Genomic DNA, 16964 nt, shown 5'->3' on the forward strand with positions numbered 1-16964 from the left:
GGTTTCCTTCACTTAAATATTGTAATAACGATATTATAAAATATGCTATGTTTTCATCCAGGATTTATTTTATCCTTATGTTGCAGGAAGGCAGACCCCTTGCAGGGCCTGAGAGTAGGCTCCTGTCTAACACTCAGAAATGAATTATCCGAGGAGACACATATGCTGAAATAAATTGAATTATCCGAGAAATGAATTATCCGAGGAGACACATGTGTTGACAAAGCAAGAGACTTTATTGGGAAGGGGCTCCTGGGCAGAGAGCAGCAGGGTAAGGCAACCCAGAAGAACCACTCTGCCATGTGGCTCGCAGTCTTGAGTTTATGGTAATGGGGTTAGTTTCCGGGTTGTTTCTGGTCAATCCTTCTGACTCAGGGTCCTTCCTGATGGTGCGCACATCGCTCAGCCAAGATGATTTCCAGTGAGAAGGATTCTGGGAGGTTGGTAGGCCATATGGATTGGAGTCTCCTCTCTGATTTTGACCTTTCCTTAATTCTTCCAGTTGGTGGTAGCTTGTTAGTTCCGCATTCCTTACCAGAACCTCCTGTTGTAAGATAACTCATGCAAGCGGTTACTATGATGCCTGGCCAGGGTGGGCGTTTATGGTCAGTGGTTCCCCTAACACTTACATTATTCAAATTTTAACCTACATATAAAAGATTATATAATGGATGTTGATGCCTAGGTTTATTTTACAAAAATATAATAATGGATTTTGAAATAGTTTTTTTCTTCATTACATGATTTACCATAAGTTTGTAAAACAAAGAATGTTGCCCACCATCCCATTCTACAAGAATCAAGTCCTTAGTCACTGCAGTCACTGACCTACAATATACCCTGAAAGGATTTCAGGGCAAAGATCAGGATGAGACACTCTGTGCTCTGAGAAAACAGGCAAAACAGACCCTTGTATAATTAGAAATTTTTTATGAATCTGGATTCTTGCATCTTCCCATACTTAGAAAAGCACAAAATCATTACCTGAGATATCTGTTCCTCTTGACTAGTAGTAGATATCTGTTCCTCCTGACCTTCTACTGAGATGTATGCTTGACTGCACATACATATTGGCCTCACCCCCAATATATATTCTTAATCTAAATGAACTGTCTTAGGAAAAAACAGGTTAGTCCTTATATTTTTTACATTACCACTTAAAGCAGTTATAATACATTTTAAGAGACATTGAACAGTTATGTCTATTTCCGCACATCAAGGTAAGAATATATAAAATAAGGGATTACCACTTATGTGCAGATATATTTCTCCCCTTGATTAAGAATTTCGGTAATATCAATACAATTTCATTCAAACCGACTTCTAAAGGCTTTTTCTCAGAGACCAATATATAACATTGTGATTTCTTTAGAGTTTTAATACAAGTAGGCATGTGTTTTCACAATGCAATTATACATGTGACAGCCATTTAATTGGCAGATCATTTTTTAAGATTCTTTTTGTGGAAATATAAATGTGAAACAAAGGCCCTTAATACTAACCAACTTCAGCTCTTCCTCCATATTTCTATTATTAACTTCATTAGGTAGTCTTTATGGTAGTCATTGAGGTAGTCAGATATCCCTTTAAGAGAGAAACTGCTGCTGGGGGTTACTTAGCTGACAGTATCCAGCTGTGAGTTCTTTCAGGATCTGACTCAGCTTTAGATCTGAGTCCATGTTCTTCCTGGCAACCCCCAGGTGATGACTGAGCACAGTGTTATTACAAGGCTCACGGCACCTGCCTAATGTCTTCTAACAAAAGTCTTTGTGCTAAGCCCCACCCTGGGATGGCTGAGAACTTCTCGGAGCTGAGGCTTTTCCTGCCAATCTTCCTTCATTTCTCATCTCCTTTCACAAGTGTCAGACCTGTTTTGCCATCTGGAGGTTTTACCTGCCAACTACTGCTCTCTTAATCTTGTACCTTTCTCAGCCATTTCTCCTGATATATTTATATACATACATACATACATACATGCATACATACATACATATATATATATATATATCAGAGTACATATGTATAACTATATACAATATATAACAATATATAAAATATGCTTATGTGCAATTCTAACTCTGCCTTGCTGTCTGCTTCCCAAATGATCCTACTGACACATTCATTAAACAGGGAGCTGTGCTAGGTATAAATAATATAATGCATAATGATATATTAATATATAACATGTAATAGAATTTAAATTTTGATTTTTTTATCATGGATTTTCAAGATAAATATTATTTATTTTGATTACTGAGTTGTTTGACATCCCCTTACATTCTATACCCAAGGCAGGAGGGCTAGAGGTTGAATTGATTGCCAATGGCCAAATGATTTAATTAATGATGCCTATGTAATGAAGCCTCCATAAAAACTCAGAAGGACAGGGTTTGGAAAGCTTCCACATTGGTGAACACGTGGAAGTGCTGGGATAGTTGTACTCCACAAGAGGGCATGGAAGCTTCATGCCCCTTCCCAGGTACCTCGCCCTATGCAACTCTTCCGTCTGGATGTTCGTATCATGTGTTCATAAGTAAACAGTTTTCCTGTGTTCTGTGAGCTGTTCTAGCAAATTAATCCAACCTGAGGTGGAGGTCATGGGAACCTCCAATTTATAGTCTGGATTTGTGATAGGCATGTGAAGTTGAGGGCGTGGTAGTCTTGTAGGACTGACCCATTAACCTGTGGGATCTGATGCTATCTCCTGATAGTGTTAGAAAAGGGTTGAATTGTAGGATACCCCAGCTGATGTCAGAGAATTGCTTTGTGATGTGGGAAGAATACACATCATACTTCCTTAAAGGCCTCCATTGTTACTGCATTGTGCTCAGTACAAAATAGAACTCAACAAATATTAAATTTAAAAAAAATATCCAGCTAGATAATTCAATGTGCTTTTTCTCTGTATTATGAGTTTTATTTTTAGACTTTGATGAGAAAGTTAAACTATGCCACAGTTATTCATTTATTTTCCTTTTATGAACTCTAAATAAATGCATCATGGGTGGATACATTGCTATTCAAAAGTCTGAATTCTACAGAAGCCACATCTCCCAATGTAATGCTTCTAACTGTTTGCCCCAGCAATTTTATCAATAAATTTGTCCAAAAAACCTAACAATATGAAGGCATACAACTCTAAAACCTGTCACACATCACAATTTCAAAGTAACTCTTCTAGAGAAATGGAAGAAATAGTCAACAGCAAAATTTCAGAGTGGGAGGCAAGTTAATAAAATTACATGCTGTGAAACATAATGTTATTAAGCATCAGATGGTTTTACTAGCTGACTTTTTTTTTTTTTTTTTTTTTTTTTTTTTTTTTATTAGTTTCTGCTTTATAACAAAGTGAATCAGTCATACATATACATCTGTTCCCACATCCCCTCCCTCATGCATCTCCCTCCCTCCCACCCTCCCTATCCCTCCCCTCCAGGCAGTCACAAAGCACCGAGCTGATCTCCCTGTGCTCTGTGGCTGCTTCCCACTATCTATCTAGCCTACGTTTGGTAGTGTATATATGTCCATGCCTCTCTTTCGCTTTGTCACAGCTTACCCTTCCCCCTCCCCATATCCTCAAGTCCATTCTCAAGTAGGTCTGTGTCTTTATTCCCGTTTTACCCCTAGGTTCTTCATGACATTTTTTTTCTTATATTCCATATATATGTGTTAGCATACGGTATTTGTCTTTCTCTTTCTGACTTACTTCACTCTGTATGACAGACTCTAGGTCTATCCACCTCATTACAAAAAGCTCAGTTTCGTTTCTTTTTATGGCTGAGTAATATTCCATTGTATATATGTGCCACATCTTCTTTATCCATTCATCCGATGATGGACACTTAGGTTGTTTCCAGCTCCGGGCTATTGTGAATAGAGCTGCAATGAACATTTTGGTACATGTCTCTTTTTGAATTATGGTTTTCTCTGGGTATATGCCTAGTAGTGGGATTGCTGGATCATATGGTAGTTCTATTTTTAGTTTTTTAAGGAACCTCCATACTGTTCTCCATAGTGGCTGTACCAATTCACATTCCCACCAGCAGTGCAAGAGTGTTCCCTTTTCTCCACACCCTCTCCAGCATTTATTGTTTCTAGATTTCTTGATGATGGCCATTCTGACTGGTGTGAGATGATATCTCATTGTAGTTTTGATTTGCATTTCTCTAATGATTAATGATGTTGAGCATTCTTTCATGTGTTTGTTGGCAGTCTGTATATCTTCTTTGGAGAAATGCCTATTTAAGTCTTCTGCCCATTTTTGGATTGGGTTGTTTGTTTTTTTGTTATTGAGCTGCATGAGCTGTTTATAAATTTTGGAGATTAATCCTTTGTCAGTTGCTTCATTTGCAAATATTTTCTCCCATTCTGAGGGTTGTCTTTTGGTCTTGTTTATGGTTTCCTTTGCTGTGCAAAAGCTTTGAAGTTTCATTAGGTCCCATGTGTTTATCTTTGTTTTTATTTCCATTTCTCTAGGAGGTGGGTCCAAAAGGATCTTGCTGTGATTTATGTCATAGAGTGTTCTACCTATGTTTTCCTCTAAGAGTTTGATAGTTTCTGGCCTTACATTTAAGTCTTTAATCCATTTTGAGCTTATTTTTGTGTATGGTGTTAGGGAATGATCTAATCTCATACTTTTACATGTCCCTGTCCAGTTTTCCCAGCACCACTTATTGAAGAGGCTGTCCTTTCTCCACTGTACAGTCCTGCCTCCTTTATCAAAGATAAGTTGGCCATATGTGCGTGGGTTTATCTCTGGGCTTTCTATCCTGATCCACTGATCTATCTTTCTGTTTTTATGCCAGTACCACACTGTCTTAATTACTGTAGCTTTGTAGTATAGTCTGAAGTCAGGGAGCCTGATTCCTCCAGCTCCTTTTTTCGTTCTCAAGATTGCTTTGGCTATTCGGGGTCTTTTGTTTTTCCAAACAAATTTTGAAATTTTTTGTTCTAGTTCTGTGAAAAATGCCAGTGGTAGTTTGATAGGGATTGCATTGAATCTGTAGATTGCTTTGGGTAGTAGAGTCATTTTCACAATATTGATTCTTCCAATCCAGGAGCATGGTATATCTCTCCATCTGTTTGTATCATCTTTAATTTCTTTCATCAGTGTCTTATAATTTTCTGCATACAGGTCTTTTGTCTCCTTAGGTAGGTTTATTCCTAGATATTTTATTCTTTTTGTTGCAATGGTAAATGGGAGTGTTTTCTTGATTTCATTTTCAGATTTTTCATCATTAGTGTACAGGAATGCCAGAGATTTCTGTACATTAATTTTGTAACCTGCTACTTTACCAAATTCATTGATTAGCTCTAGTAGTTTTTCGGTAGCATCTTTAGGATTCTCTATGTATAGTATCATGTCATCTGCAAACAATGACAGCTTTACTTCTTCTTTTCCGATTTGGATTCCTTTTATTTCCTTTTCTTCTCTGATTGCTGTGGCTAAAACTTCCAAAACTAGGTTGAATAAGAGTGGTGAGAGTGGGCAACCTTGTCTTGTTCCTGATCTTAGTGGAAATGGTTTCAGTTTTTCACCATTGAGGACAATGTTGGCTGTGGGTTTGTCATATATGGCCTTTATTATGTTGAGGAAAGTTCCCTCTATGCCTACTTTCTGCAGGGTTTTTATCATAAATGGGTGTTGAATTTTGTCGAAAGCTTTCTCTGCATCTATTGAGATGATCATATGGTTTTTCTCCTTCAACTTGTTAATATGGTGTATCACATTGATTGATTTGCGTATATTGAAGAATCCTTGCATTCCTGGGATAAACCCCACTTGATCATGGTGTATGATCCTTTTAATGTGCTGTTGGATTCTGTTTGCTAGTATTTTGTTGAGGATTTTTGCATCTATGTTCATCAGTGATATTGGCCTGTAGTTTTCTTTCTTTGTGACATCCTTGCCTGGTTTTGGTATCAAGGTGATGGTGGCCTCGTAGAATGAGTTTGGGAGTGTTCCTTCCTCTGAAATTGTTTGGAAGAGTTTGAGAAGGATGGGTGTTAGCTCTTCTCTAAATGTTTGATAGAATTCGCCTGTGAAGCCATCTGGTCCTGGGCTTTTGTTTGATGGAAGATTTTTAATCACAGTTTCAATTTCAGTGCTTGTGATTGGTCTATTCATATTTTCTATTTCTTCCTGAGTCAGTCTTGGCAGGTTGTGCATTTCTAAGAATTTGTCCATTTCTTCCAGGTTGTCCATTTTATTGGCATAGAGTTGCTTGTAGTAATCTCTCATGATCTTTTGTATTTCTGCAGTGTCAGTTGTTACTTCTCCTTTTTCATTTCTAATTCTATTGATTTGAGTCTTCTCCCTTCTTTTCTTGATGAGTCTGGCTAATGGTTTGTCAATTTTGTTTATCTTCTCAAAGAACCAGCTTTTAGTTTGGTTGATCTTTGCTATCGTTTCCTTCATTTCTTTTTCATTTATTTCTGATCTGATCTTTATGATTTCTTTCCTTCTGCTAGCTTTGGGGGTTTTTTGTTCTTCTTTCTCTAATTGCTTTAGGTGCAGGGTCAGGTTGTTTACTCGAAATGTTTCCTGTTTCTTAAGGTGGGATTGTATTGCTATAAACTTCCCCCTTAGAACTGCTTTTGCTGCATCCCATAGGTTTTGGGTTGTCGTGTCTCCATTGTCATTTGTTTCTAGGTATTTTTTAATTTCCTCTCTGATTTCTTCAGTGATCACTTCGTTATTGAGTAGTGTATTGTTTAGCCTCCATGTGTTTGTATTTTTTACAGATCTTTTCCTGTAATTGATGTCTAATCTCATAGCATTGTGGTCGGAAAAGATACTTGATACAATTTCAATTTTCTTAAATTTACCAAGGCTTGATTTGTGACCCAAGATATGATCTATCCTGGAGAATGTTCCATGAGCACTTGAGAAAAATGTGTATTCTGTTGTTTTTGGATGAAATGTCCTATAAATATCAACTAAGTCCATCTTGTTTAATGTATCATTTAAAGCTTGTGTTTCCTTATTTATTTTCATTTTGGATGATCTGTCCATTGGTGAAAGTGGGGTGTTAAAGTCCCCTACTATGATTGTGTTACTGTCGATTTCCCCTTTTATGGCTGTTAGTATTTGCCTTATGTATTGAGGTGCTCCTATGTTGGGTGCATAAATATTTACAATTGTTATATCTTCTTCTTGGATCGATCCCTTGATCATTATGTAGTGTCCTTCCTTGTCTCTTCTAATAGTCTTTATTTTAAAGTCTATTTTGTCTGATATAAGAATTGCTACTCCAGCTTTCTTTTGATTTCCATTTGCATGGAATATCTTTTTCCATCCCCTTACTTTCAATCTGTATGTGTCTCTAGGTCTGAAGTGGGTCTCTTGTAGACAGCATATATATGGGTCTTGTTTTTGTATCCATTCAGCCACTCTGTGTCTTTTGGTGGGAGCATTTAGTCCATTTACATTTAAGGTAATTATTGATATGTATGTTCCTATTCCCATTTCCTTAATTGCTTTGGGTTCGTTATTGTAGGTATATTCCTTCTGTTGTCTTTCTTGCCTAGAGAAGTTCCTTTAGCATTTGTTGTAAAGCTGGTTTGGTGGTGCTGAACTCTCTCAGCTTTTGCTTGTCTGTAAAGGTTTTAATTTCTCCATCAAATCTGAATGAGATCCTTGCTGGGTAGAGTAATCTTGGCTGCAGGTTTCTCTCCTTCATCACTTTAATTATGTCCTGCCACTCCCTTCTGGCTTGTAGAGTTTCTGCTGAGAGATCAGCTGTTAACCTGATGGGGATTCCCTTGTGTGTTATTTGTTGTTTTTCCCTTGCTGCTTTTAATATGATTTCTTTGTGTTTAATTTTTGACAGTTTGATTAATATGTGTCTTGGTGTATTTCTCCTTGGATTTATTCTGTATGGGACTCTCTGTGCCTCCTGGACTTGATTAACGATTTCCTTTCCCATATTGGGGAAGTTTTCAACTATAATCTCTTCAAATATTTTCTCAGTCCCTTTCTTTTTCTCTTCTTCTTCTGGAACCCCTATAATTCGAATGTTGGTGCGTTTAATGTTGTCCCAGAGGTCTCTGAGACTGTCCTCTGTTCTTTTCATTCTTTTTTCTTTATTTTGCTCTGCATCAGTTATTTCCACTATTTTATCTTCCACCTCACTTATCCGTTCTTCTGCCTCAGTTATTCTGCTATTGATCCCATCTAGAGTATTTTTTATTTCATGTATTGTGTTTTTAATCGATGCCTGATTCATCTTTAGTTCTTCTAGGTCCTTGTTAACTGTTTCTTGCATTTTGTCTATTCTATTTCCAAGATTTTGGATCATCTTTACCATCATTATTCTGAATTCTTTTTCAGGTAGACTGCCTATTACCTCTTCATTTGTTAGGTCTGGTAGGTTTTTATCTTGCTCCTTCACCTGCTGTGTGTTTTTCTGTCTTCTCATTTTGTTTATGTTACTGTGTTTGGGGTCTCCTTTTTGCAGGCTGCAGATTCGTAGTTCCCGTTGTTTTTCGTGTCTGACCCCAGTGGCTAAGGTTGTTTCAGTAGGTTGTATAGGCTTCCTGGTGCGGGGGAGTAATGCCTGTGTTCTGGTGGTTGAGGCTCGATCTTGTCTTTCTGGTGGACAGGTCCACGTCTGGTGGTGTGTTTTGGGGTGCCTATGGCCTTATTATGTTTTTAGGTAGCTTCTCTGCTAATGGGTGGGGTTGTGTTCCTGCCTTGCTAGTTGCTTGGCATAGGGTGACCAGCACTGTAGCTTGCTGGTCGTTGACTGAAGCTGGGTGCTGGTGTTGGGATGGAGATCTCTGGGAGATTTTCGCTGCTTGATATTATGTGGAGCTGGGAGGTCTCTTGTGGACCCGTGTCCTGAAGTTGGCTCTCCCACTTCAGAGGCACAGCACTGGCTCCTGGCTGCAGCACCAAGAGCCTTTCATCCACCCAGCTCAGAATAACAGGGAGAAAAAGCAGAAAGAAAGAATTAGTAGAAGAAAGAAAGAGAGAGGGAAAGAAAGGAAGAAGGGAAGAAAGGAAGGAAGGAAGGAAGAAAGAAAGAAAGGAGGGAGGGAGTGAGGAAGGATGGAAAGAAAGAAGGAAAGAAAGGAGGGAGGGAGGGGGCAATGAAAGCAAAAGGAAGAGTGAATGGAAGAAGGGAGGAGGGAGGGAGGAAGGAAAGAAAGAAAGAAAGACAGGAGGGAGGGAGGGAGGAAGGAAAGAAAAAGAAAGTGGAAAGAAGAAGGGTGGGAGGGAGGGAGGAAAGAAAAAGAAAGAAGGAAAGGAAGAGCGGAGGGAGGGAGGGAGGAAGGGAAGGTAGGAACAAAAGAAAGAGCAGGTAAAGTAAAATAGAGTAAAGTATGAAATATAGTAGCGTTATTAAAATTAGGAAGTATTTATTGAAAAAAAAAAAAAAAAAACGGACCGATAGAACCCTGGGACATATGGTGGAAGCAAAGCTATACAGAGAGAATCTTACACAGAAGATTACACATACACATTCACAAAAAGAGAGCAGGGGGAAAAATCAAAAATCTTGCTCTCCCAGCCCACCTCCTCAATTTGGGATAATTCGTTGTAAAAAGAGGAAAAGGGCAAGAAGTCTGAAATCTTGCTCTCTAAGTCCACCTCCTTACTTTGGAATAATTCGTTGTAAAAAGAGGAAAAGGGGGGAAAGTCTTAAATCTTGTCCTCAAAGTCCACTTCCTCAATTTGGGATGATTCGCTGTCCATTCATGCACTCCACAGACGCAGGGCACATCAAATGGACCGTGGAGCTTTAATCCGCTGCCTCCGAGGCTGCACAGAGGGATTTCCCTGACTCTGCTCTCACAGCTCCCGGGTATCAGCCTTGGACCTGGCCCCGCCTCTGTGCGTAGGTCGCCGGAGGGCGTCCGTTCTTCGCTCAGACAGGACGGGTTTAAAGGAGCCGCTGATTCGGGGGCTCTGGCTCACTCATGCAGAGGGGAGGGAGGGGCGCGCAGTGTGGGGCGGGCCTGCGGCGGCAGAGGCCGGCGTGACGTTGCAGCAGCCCGTGGCGCTCCGTGCGCTTTCCCGGGAAAGCCGTCCACGGGTCTCGGGACCCCGGCAGTGGCGGGGTGCACAGGTCCCCCGGAAGGCGGGGCGGACAGTGACCCGCGCTCGCACACAGGCCCCGCGGCTGCGGCGGCGGCGGGCGGCGGCAGGCAGCGGCGGTGGCGGGCCGCGGGGGCGGCGGCGGTGGCGGCGGCGGCGGCGGGCCGCGGCGGCGGCGGCGGGCGGCGGGCCGCGGGGGCGGCGGCGGCGGCGGCGGCGGGCCGCGGCGGCGGCGGCGGCGGCGGCGGCGGGCCGCGGCGGCGGCGGCGGCGGCGGCGGCGGCAGCGGCGGCGGGCCGCGGCGGCGGCGGCGGCGGCGGGCCGCGGCGGCGGCGGCGGCGGCGGGCCGCGGCGGGCGGCGGCGGGCGGGGCGTCGGGCGGTGGGCGGCGGCGGGCCGCGGCTAGCTGACTTTTAACAACTTTAAAAAGTTGAATTAACTCAATTCTAGTAGAGTGTGGACAAGGTTTATGGAAAAGTTGAATCAAGAACAGACAAGCAAGCTTGACTGTGAATATTTCTATGTTCAAATATTACATGCAAAGTGTCTGGTAAAATTGGCAACAGACTGACTACAGAATGAACTTAGAATCATAGAATTTTTCTTAGTGAAGCAGGCAAAACATTAAAAAAAACCCCGACTTTTCTGTGAAGATGTGATTCTGCCCCACCCTCACCCCATTCCATCATCACCACAATCTGCACTAAGGGAAAAAAATAATTCTTGCTAAATAATTTACATGTCAAAAATAACAAAGATAATTATAGTTAAATAAAAAACAAAGTAGAAAATTTAGTTGCTGTTCTCTGTTATATTTTGCACAGTCTTTATTAGAAAAAGATATGAAATGTTTGAATGTGTGGGCAGAAAGAAAAACATGCTTCTGTGTTCAGAGAAAGACTTGTAAATAATGTTTTCTGCTCACAAAAGAAAGAAAAATCCATGTTCATTAAATAATATTTGGCAAAAAAGAAACAGTACTCTGAGAGGTGATCAATTTTTAACATTTAGTATATATCCTTTTATTGTTTGTTTTCTACATGTCTATTTTACATAGTTGAACTCATACTATTTCAATTAGTACTAAGTTGGGATAGTGCAGGGTTTATGGCATGTGTAGTGTGACAGTTTATGAGAATGGACCATATGCCACATAGCATGTCTAAGAGGACAGATGATTTAGTCTGAGGTCAGACCATGGAGTGCTTTGAACATCACACTGTTGGCATAAATGTTATGAGATAGCCTTAAATTGAGGAAACTTTAGCCTCTATTCTGCTCTGCCTCTGCTCTCTTCATGCTGGCTTGGAGGGCCGTCTCCCTGAGCCACCTATGCAACGCTTATTTATGAAGCCATCAAAAGAGCTTGTGATATTTCTTGACTGCAGAGCCTATTGTGAAGTAGCTCATTACCTTAGGCTGGCACGGAGTCCCCGTACACGGGACCGAAGATAATTAAAATGACGTTCCAGCGCAGAATCACGTTTCCTTACTCACCTTCCACACTATGTCAGCTTTGTACTTACTTCCTCAGATGAACCCAGTGTGGGAAGGCATGATGGGGCTGTCGTTTTCTTACTGCAGACACACTCAACAACCCGCAAAACCTGCCCAAATTTTCAGCTAATTTTGATGCCCTAGCAAACTCCTTACAAACGTGTCATTTTAAGGCCCTGCCCCCATAATCTACCTACCTAATGAATAATCTAGTTCCCTAATAAATCTGTGTAAAGCAGAGAGAATAAACCATTAAAGAAATTACAATTTGACAAGGTCATTGCCATAGTTCTGTTTTGGTTTTGCAAGACAAATAGAAAATTCCAACTGCTCATAATAACAAAGCAATATAATATGGACCAGGTCCTTAGCAATTTTCACTTCTGATCTTAAAGTTGTATGTAAAAGATGCACTTTTATTTATTTATATTTATTTTTTTTGTGTGTGGTACACGGGCCTCTCACTGTTGTGGCCTCTCCTGTTGCGCCCAACTGCTCCGCGGCATGTGGGATCTTCCCGGACCGGGGCATGAACCCGCGTCCCCTGCATTGGCAGGTGGACTCTCAACCACTGCACCACCAGGGAAGCCCAAGATGCACTTTTAAAACAGAGCTATAGTTTTATTTGAGATGTGTTATGGCAAAAGCATTTCTTATGCTTCTCAATATATTCAACAGGCAAACAAAGATAATTTTGCTTTCTATTTTATATGTATCATTATTTATTTCAGGAAAAATCTCCAAGTTTTGTCCTAGCAAGCTTCATCAATCTGCAGGAAAAACTGATTGTGTCCAAACAAGCACTTAAGTGAGCAGTAGGAAGAAATTATGCACTGAAGTGGGTTGGACAGACACGTTTAGTTCACCCACAACACCAATGCTACTTAATGAATGATATTTTTCCAAGATCCGAGGATACCCGGTATGTAATTATTACTGATATTTTAAGAACTTGAGACTTTAAACATCCACCCACTTTTGTTCATATTGAAGTCTCAGTTTCATTCTTAAGCTGCATCCTAGTATATTATATATAATATGTATGTGCAGCATAGTGGCTCTTAATTGGATTTTCTCTGATACAGATATGTTCCTTCAGTTTTTGTTTTGATATGGTCAAATTGGCAGCTAACAAATCAATGTAAGAAATTCATTATTTGCACTGTGTTCACTTTAGGGAATTTGAATTGCTCTAAAACTTCTCTCTTGCATTTCTTTGGAGTCATTTTGCTATAAAATAAGTTTGGTTTGATTCAAGGAATGATTTTAGTGCCAGGAAGTATTAATTGCAGAGAGCCTGCCTATGAGAGCTGTAGGACTTTCACAGGTGTTTAAACCACAGGATAAGAACAAGGCTGACATTTAATAGTAATTTTCATTAATATTAATTTCATTCAGCAGTCCTTTGAAGGAGACATTTATCATTACATTTTTTAATCTTGGCAAATGGAAGCGAGTTGTGCTCAAGAGACAGATAAAAACATCAGGAAGCCTAGATCTAGTTGAGAAATTACTTTCAAACCCATATTTTATGTTAAACTTTGTTGCCAACACTTATCAATGGAAGAATTATATTGCAAAGTTAGTTTTAATCATTACAAGTTGAATGTATAAGACATGAGAAATTATACTTTTTTTGCTCTCAGTTGATGCATCACATGGTTTAGGTTTAATTAAAAGAACTAATTATCTTTTTTTTAGGCACTCAAGATGATGACATTTCCAGAGATATTTTATTCTACTTAAGAGGGGGTGCCAACCTGTTAAATGGCCACAAGTTGGAGTCTCCAGAATTATCAGTGGTTTGAAGGGCATCCTGTGGCAAAGCAGGAGAAGAGAGAAAGATCTGTGAGTGCTGAGAGGATGACAAAGACTCCACGGGTCAAAACTTTTATCCCATGGAAGAAAATGTTGCCTGCAGCAGGGGAAGTGGCAACAATGTCTTTTGATTCCAGATTGCACACAATTTCTTGATCATTTCATGATGTTTTCACATTTTCCATTAATTTTTAAATCGTTTATAGAATATTTATAAAATATTTGTAAGGTGTGGAAAAATAATGAATCAAACACCATTATATGTTATTGTATCCTCTATCTAACTTAAAAAAGAGAAAATTACTCTTACCTTTGAGGCAGTGAAACTTCTGAGACTAAAGTGGTAGAAATCAATTAGATTCTGTGGGTAGGCTTGGTAGGTTGTTGAGTCGGAGAAAATATAGTTTAGAGAGTTTTTGGTTATGTGCAGAGGAAATCACTTGTGAATTTTATGCTTATCATTCTTACTTTATAGTTTTGTCATTTATGTTTGTATCCTTAAACAATAGGTTGTTTAGTTTGCATAGTTTAGAGTCATATAAATGCAATTACACTGTGTTGATCTTCTGCCACTTATTTTTCTCTTAGTATTATGTTCCTGAGGTTAATTCATGTTGTTATATGTAGCCATAATTTATTCAATTAATTGCAGTACTGTTCCACTGGGTGAATATACCACACCTTGTAATTATGGGTCTGCATTTTTCTTCATTATTTGACGGAGAGCTTTTTAAGGGTGGAAAAAAATCCTGTTTATCTAAGTAAAATTGGCATAGGCTTGGCCACGATAGTTGGCATGAAGAGAGTATTAAGTAAATGCTTGTTTAATGGTAACTTTGTAATAGGACTGTAGAAAATGTAAAAAAAAAAAAAAAAGTTTTCTGAGACCCTAAAAATGTAATCTAGACATTCATTGTACCTCTAGTCCAATTATAGGGCAATTTTCAAAGCAAAAGATTCTGGAGACATGTCTTCTCAATATAAAATGTGTTTGTGTTTTCTGGGCTTAATATCTTTAGCAACAGTCTCTAATAGGAATGGCAGAGTAAGATGTTTTGTTTTTTCATTTGAATGGATATGTTCTTACTAGTGATCTTTATATTATGAGTTTGAAAAAGAAAAAGATGAATATTAGTCTTAAAACTGTTTGTACTGTTTTCCCAAGAGGATTAGCTAAAATGTTGCATAATCTAAGCAAATAGATGCCTTAGCAACACGACAGATAATTAGCTACTTTACAGAGCAGGTAATTTTTCAGGTTTGTTCTTTGCATAAAGGAAAAAATAAAAAAAACACCTGGTGTGTTTTTTGTTTGTTTGTTTCTGAGCTACTCTCCTTTATTCTTGGAAATGGGATGGAAAAAGATTGGGTTGATTTAAAGGCTTTATGTTTATCACTCAAACACTCTGAAAATCATCACCTTCATTACTCTAGATTTTGTTATATTACCTTCACCCCAGGAAGTACTATTTTTACGATATATTTCTTTAATCAAAAAAAAAAAAAAAGAAATTGTGTGTTTCATAACCTTCTTTCCTGTGAGCAATCACTGTGGCTTCTTTTCAGTTAAACCCCACTGCGTTACAATTTAAGATTTAAAATAATGCTTCCAAGCTTGTGAGCTGTGGATTCCTGGGAAGTGCCAGAGTTGTGGAAATCCATTATGTACATAAATCATTTTTCTGTAGACTGAAGACAATTTATATATATATTCAAATGTAGGTAGATGCAATCATATTTAATAAAATAAATTTTCATGTTCTACTAAATAATAAAGACTTTCCTCATTTTTTCTTTTTATTTAACTTTTTTTGGTTAAATATTTGTGTGAACATAGTTTTGAAAAAAATCAATGGGCTTTTACTGGAAACAAAAGGACCTCTGTTTCAGCCTTGTCTGCCCCTGGTTCTGCCTCTTCATAGGAAATTACCTCATAGTTTTAAGTTATTTCTTTAGTCCTTTTAGTTTCTAAATAATATGCACATGCTACTATTTTTTTCCAGTTCTAAAGATTACTTATTGATTTCTAAGTAAGGAAGATAAGGATTTAGCCCTCTTCCCCTCTGATCACTTGCACAATTAATAAGGGTAATTAGATTTTATATTATAAATGAAACTGTGTAACTCAGATTGGGACTTGAACCCAGCCAAAACCCAGATTGGGACATGAACCAATGAGCCAGGACTCAAGCCCAGGCAAAACCCAGATTGGGACTCAAACCACCAGTCTTTTGACTGAGATCACACACCTGGTCTCAGGACTTAATGAAGCTCATGTTCTTGATGTCTCATCACAGAAAGAATTCAGTGAGAGACAAAGTGATAAGTAAGAAGTGGATTTATTTAGAGAGAAATGCACTCCACAGACAGACTGTGGGCCATCTCAGACAGCAAAAGCAGCCCCAGGGTATGGGGTTGTCAGTTTTTATAGGGGTGGGTAATTTCATAGTCTAATGAGTAGGAGGAGTATTCCAGCTATTTTGGGGAAGAGGTGGCGATTTCCAGAAATTAGGCCACAGCCTACTTTTAAACCTTTATGTTCAGTCTTGGAACTGTCATGGTGTCTGTGGTTGTGTCATTTAGCTTGCTGATGTATTACAATGAGGGTATCCTGAGGCTTAAGCTCTAGTGGAAGTCCACTCATCCCACCATCTTGGACCTATTTTGTTCTAATCAGTCTATTTCGTGTCCTTGGGCTATGTCATTTTTTTTTTTTTTTTTTTTTTTTTTTTTTGCGGTACATGGGCCTCTCAGTGTTGTGGCCTCTCCCCTTGTGGAGCACAGGCTCCGGACGTGCAGGCTCAGTGGCCATGGCTCACAGGCTCAGCCACTCAGTGGCATGTGGGATCTTCCCGGACCGGGGCATGAACCCGTGTCCCCTGCATCCGCAGGCGGACCCTCAACCACTGCACTACCAGGGAAGCCCTATGTCATTTTTTTAAACATTGTGCCCTGCCCCCTTCTCTCCTTTCATAAGGACTAAATGAATGTTAATTTCACCTGAGCCATATAAGATGTATGTATGATATATATTACATTTCCATCCTTGAACAATGTTTTACCATTTTTTTTAAGGAATTAATAAATATTGTTTTTGGCATTTACTTAACTGTACTTACTGCTCATAGTACATCCCTAATTTCTCCACCAGAAGTGTGTCCTTAATATTCAAAACATCAATTGATCTTTAGTTTCAAATATCCTCATCTATTTATCTGTTATCAGTTCTCATTTGGACTAGTTGTTCTTGAAAACTGCTATCCTACTGAAAATACAATGCCTGTTTCTGCTATCATCCTACAAATCTTATATATTAGATTCTATGCTTCCTGGTGCCAAGAGGTAAAATTTTTGAGATTTTGCATGTCTGAAGATGTCTTCATTGTGTGTGCAGATGTGATTGATTGTTGGGTTAGGTACAGAAGTCTAGTTTGGATATCATTTCACTAAGAATTTTAAAGTCATTTTTACATTTTTTTCAATTTCCATTTTCATCTTGCCTGACACTGTTCTGATTTCCATTCTATTGTATGTAGTCTGTTCTTGTTTTTCTCTCTCTAGAAGGTTTAGTATCCTGTATTTGTTCCCAGTGTTTTAAAATTTCACATT

This window comes from Mesoplodon densirostris, chromosome 11 (assembly GCF_025265405.1).
Source record: "Mesoplodon densirostris isolate mMesDen1 chromosome 11, mMesDen1 primary haplotype, whole genome shotgun sequence".
Classification (NCBI taxonomy): Eukaryota; Metazoa; Chordata; class Mammalia; order Artiodactyla; family Ziphiidae; genus Mesoplodon; species Mesoplodon densirostris.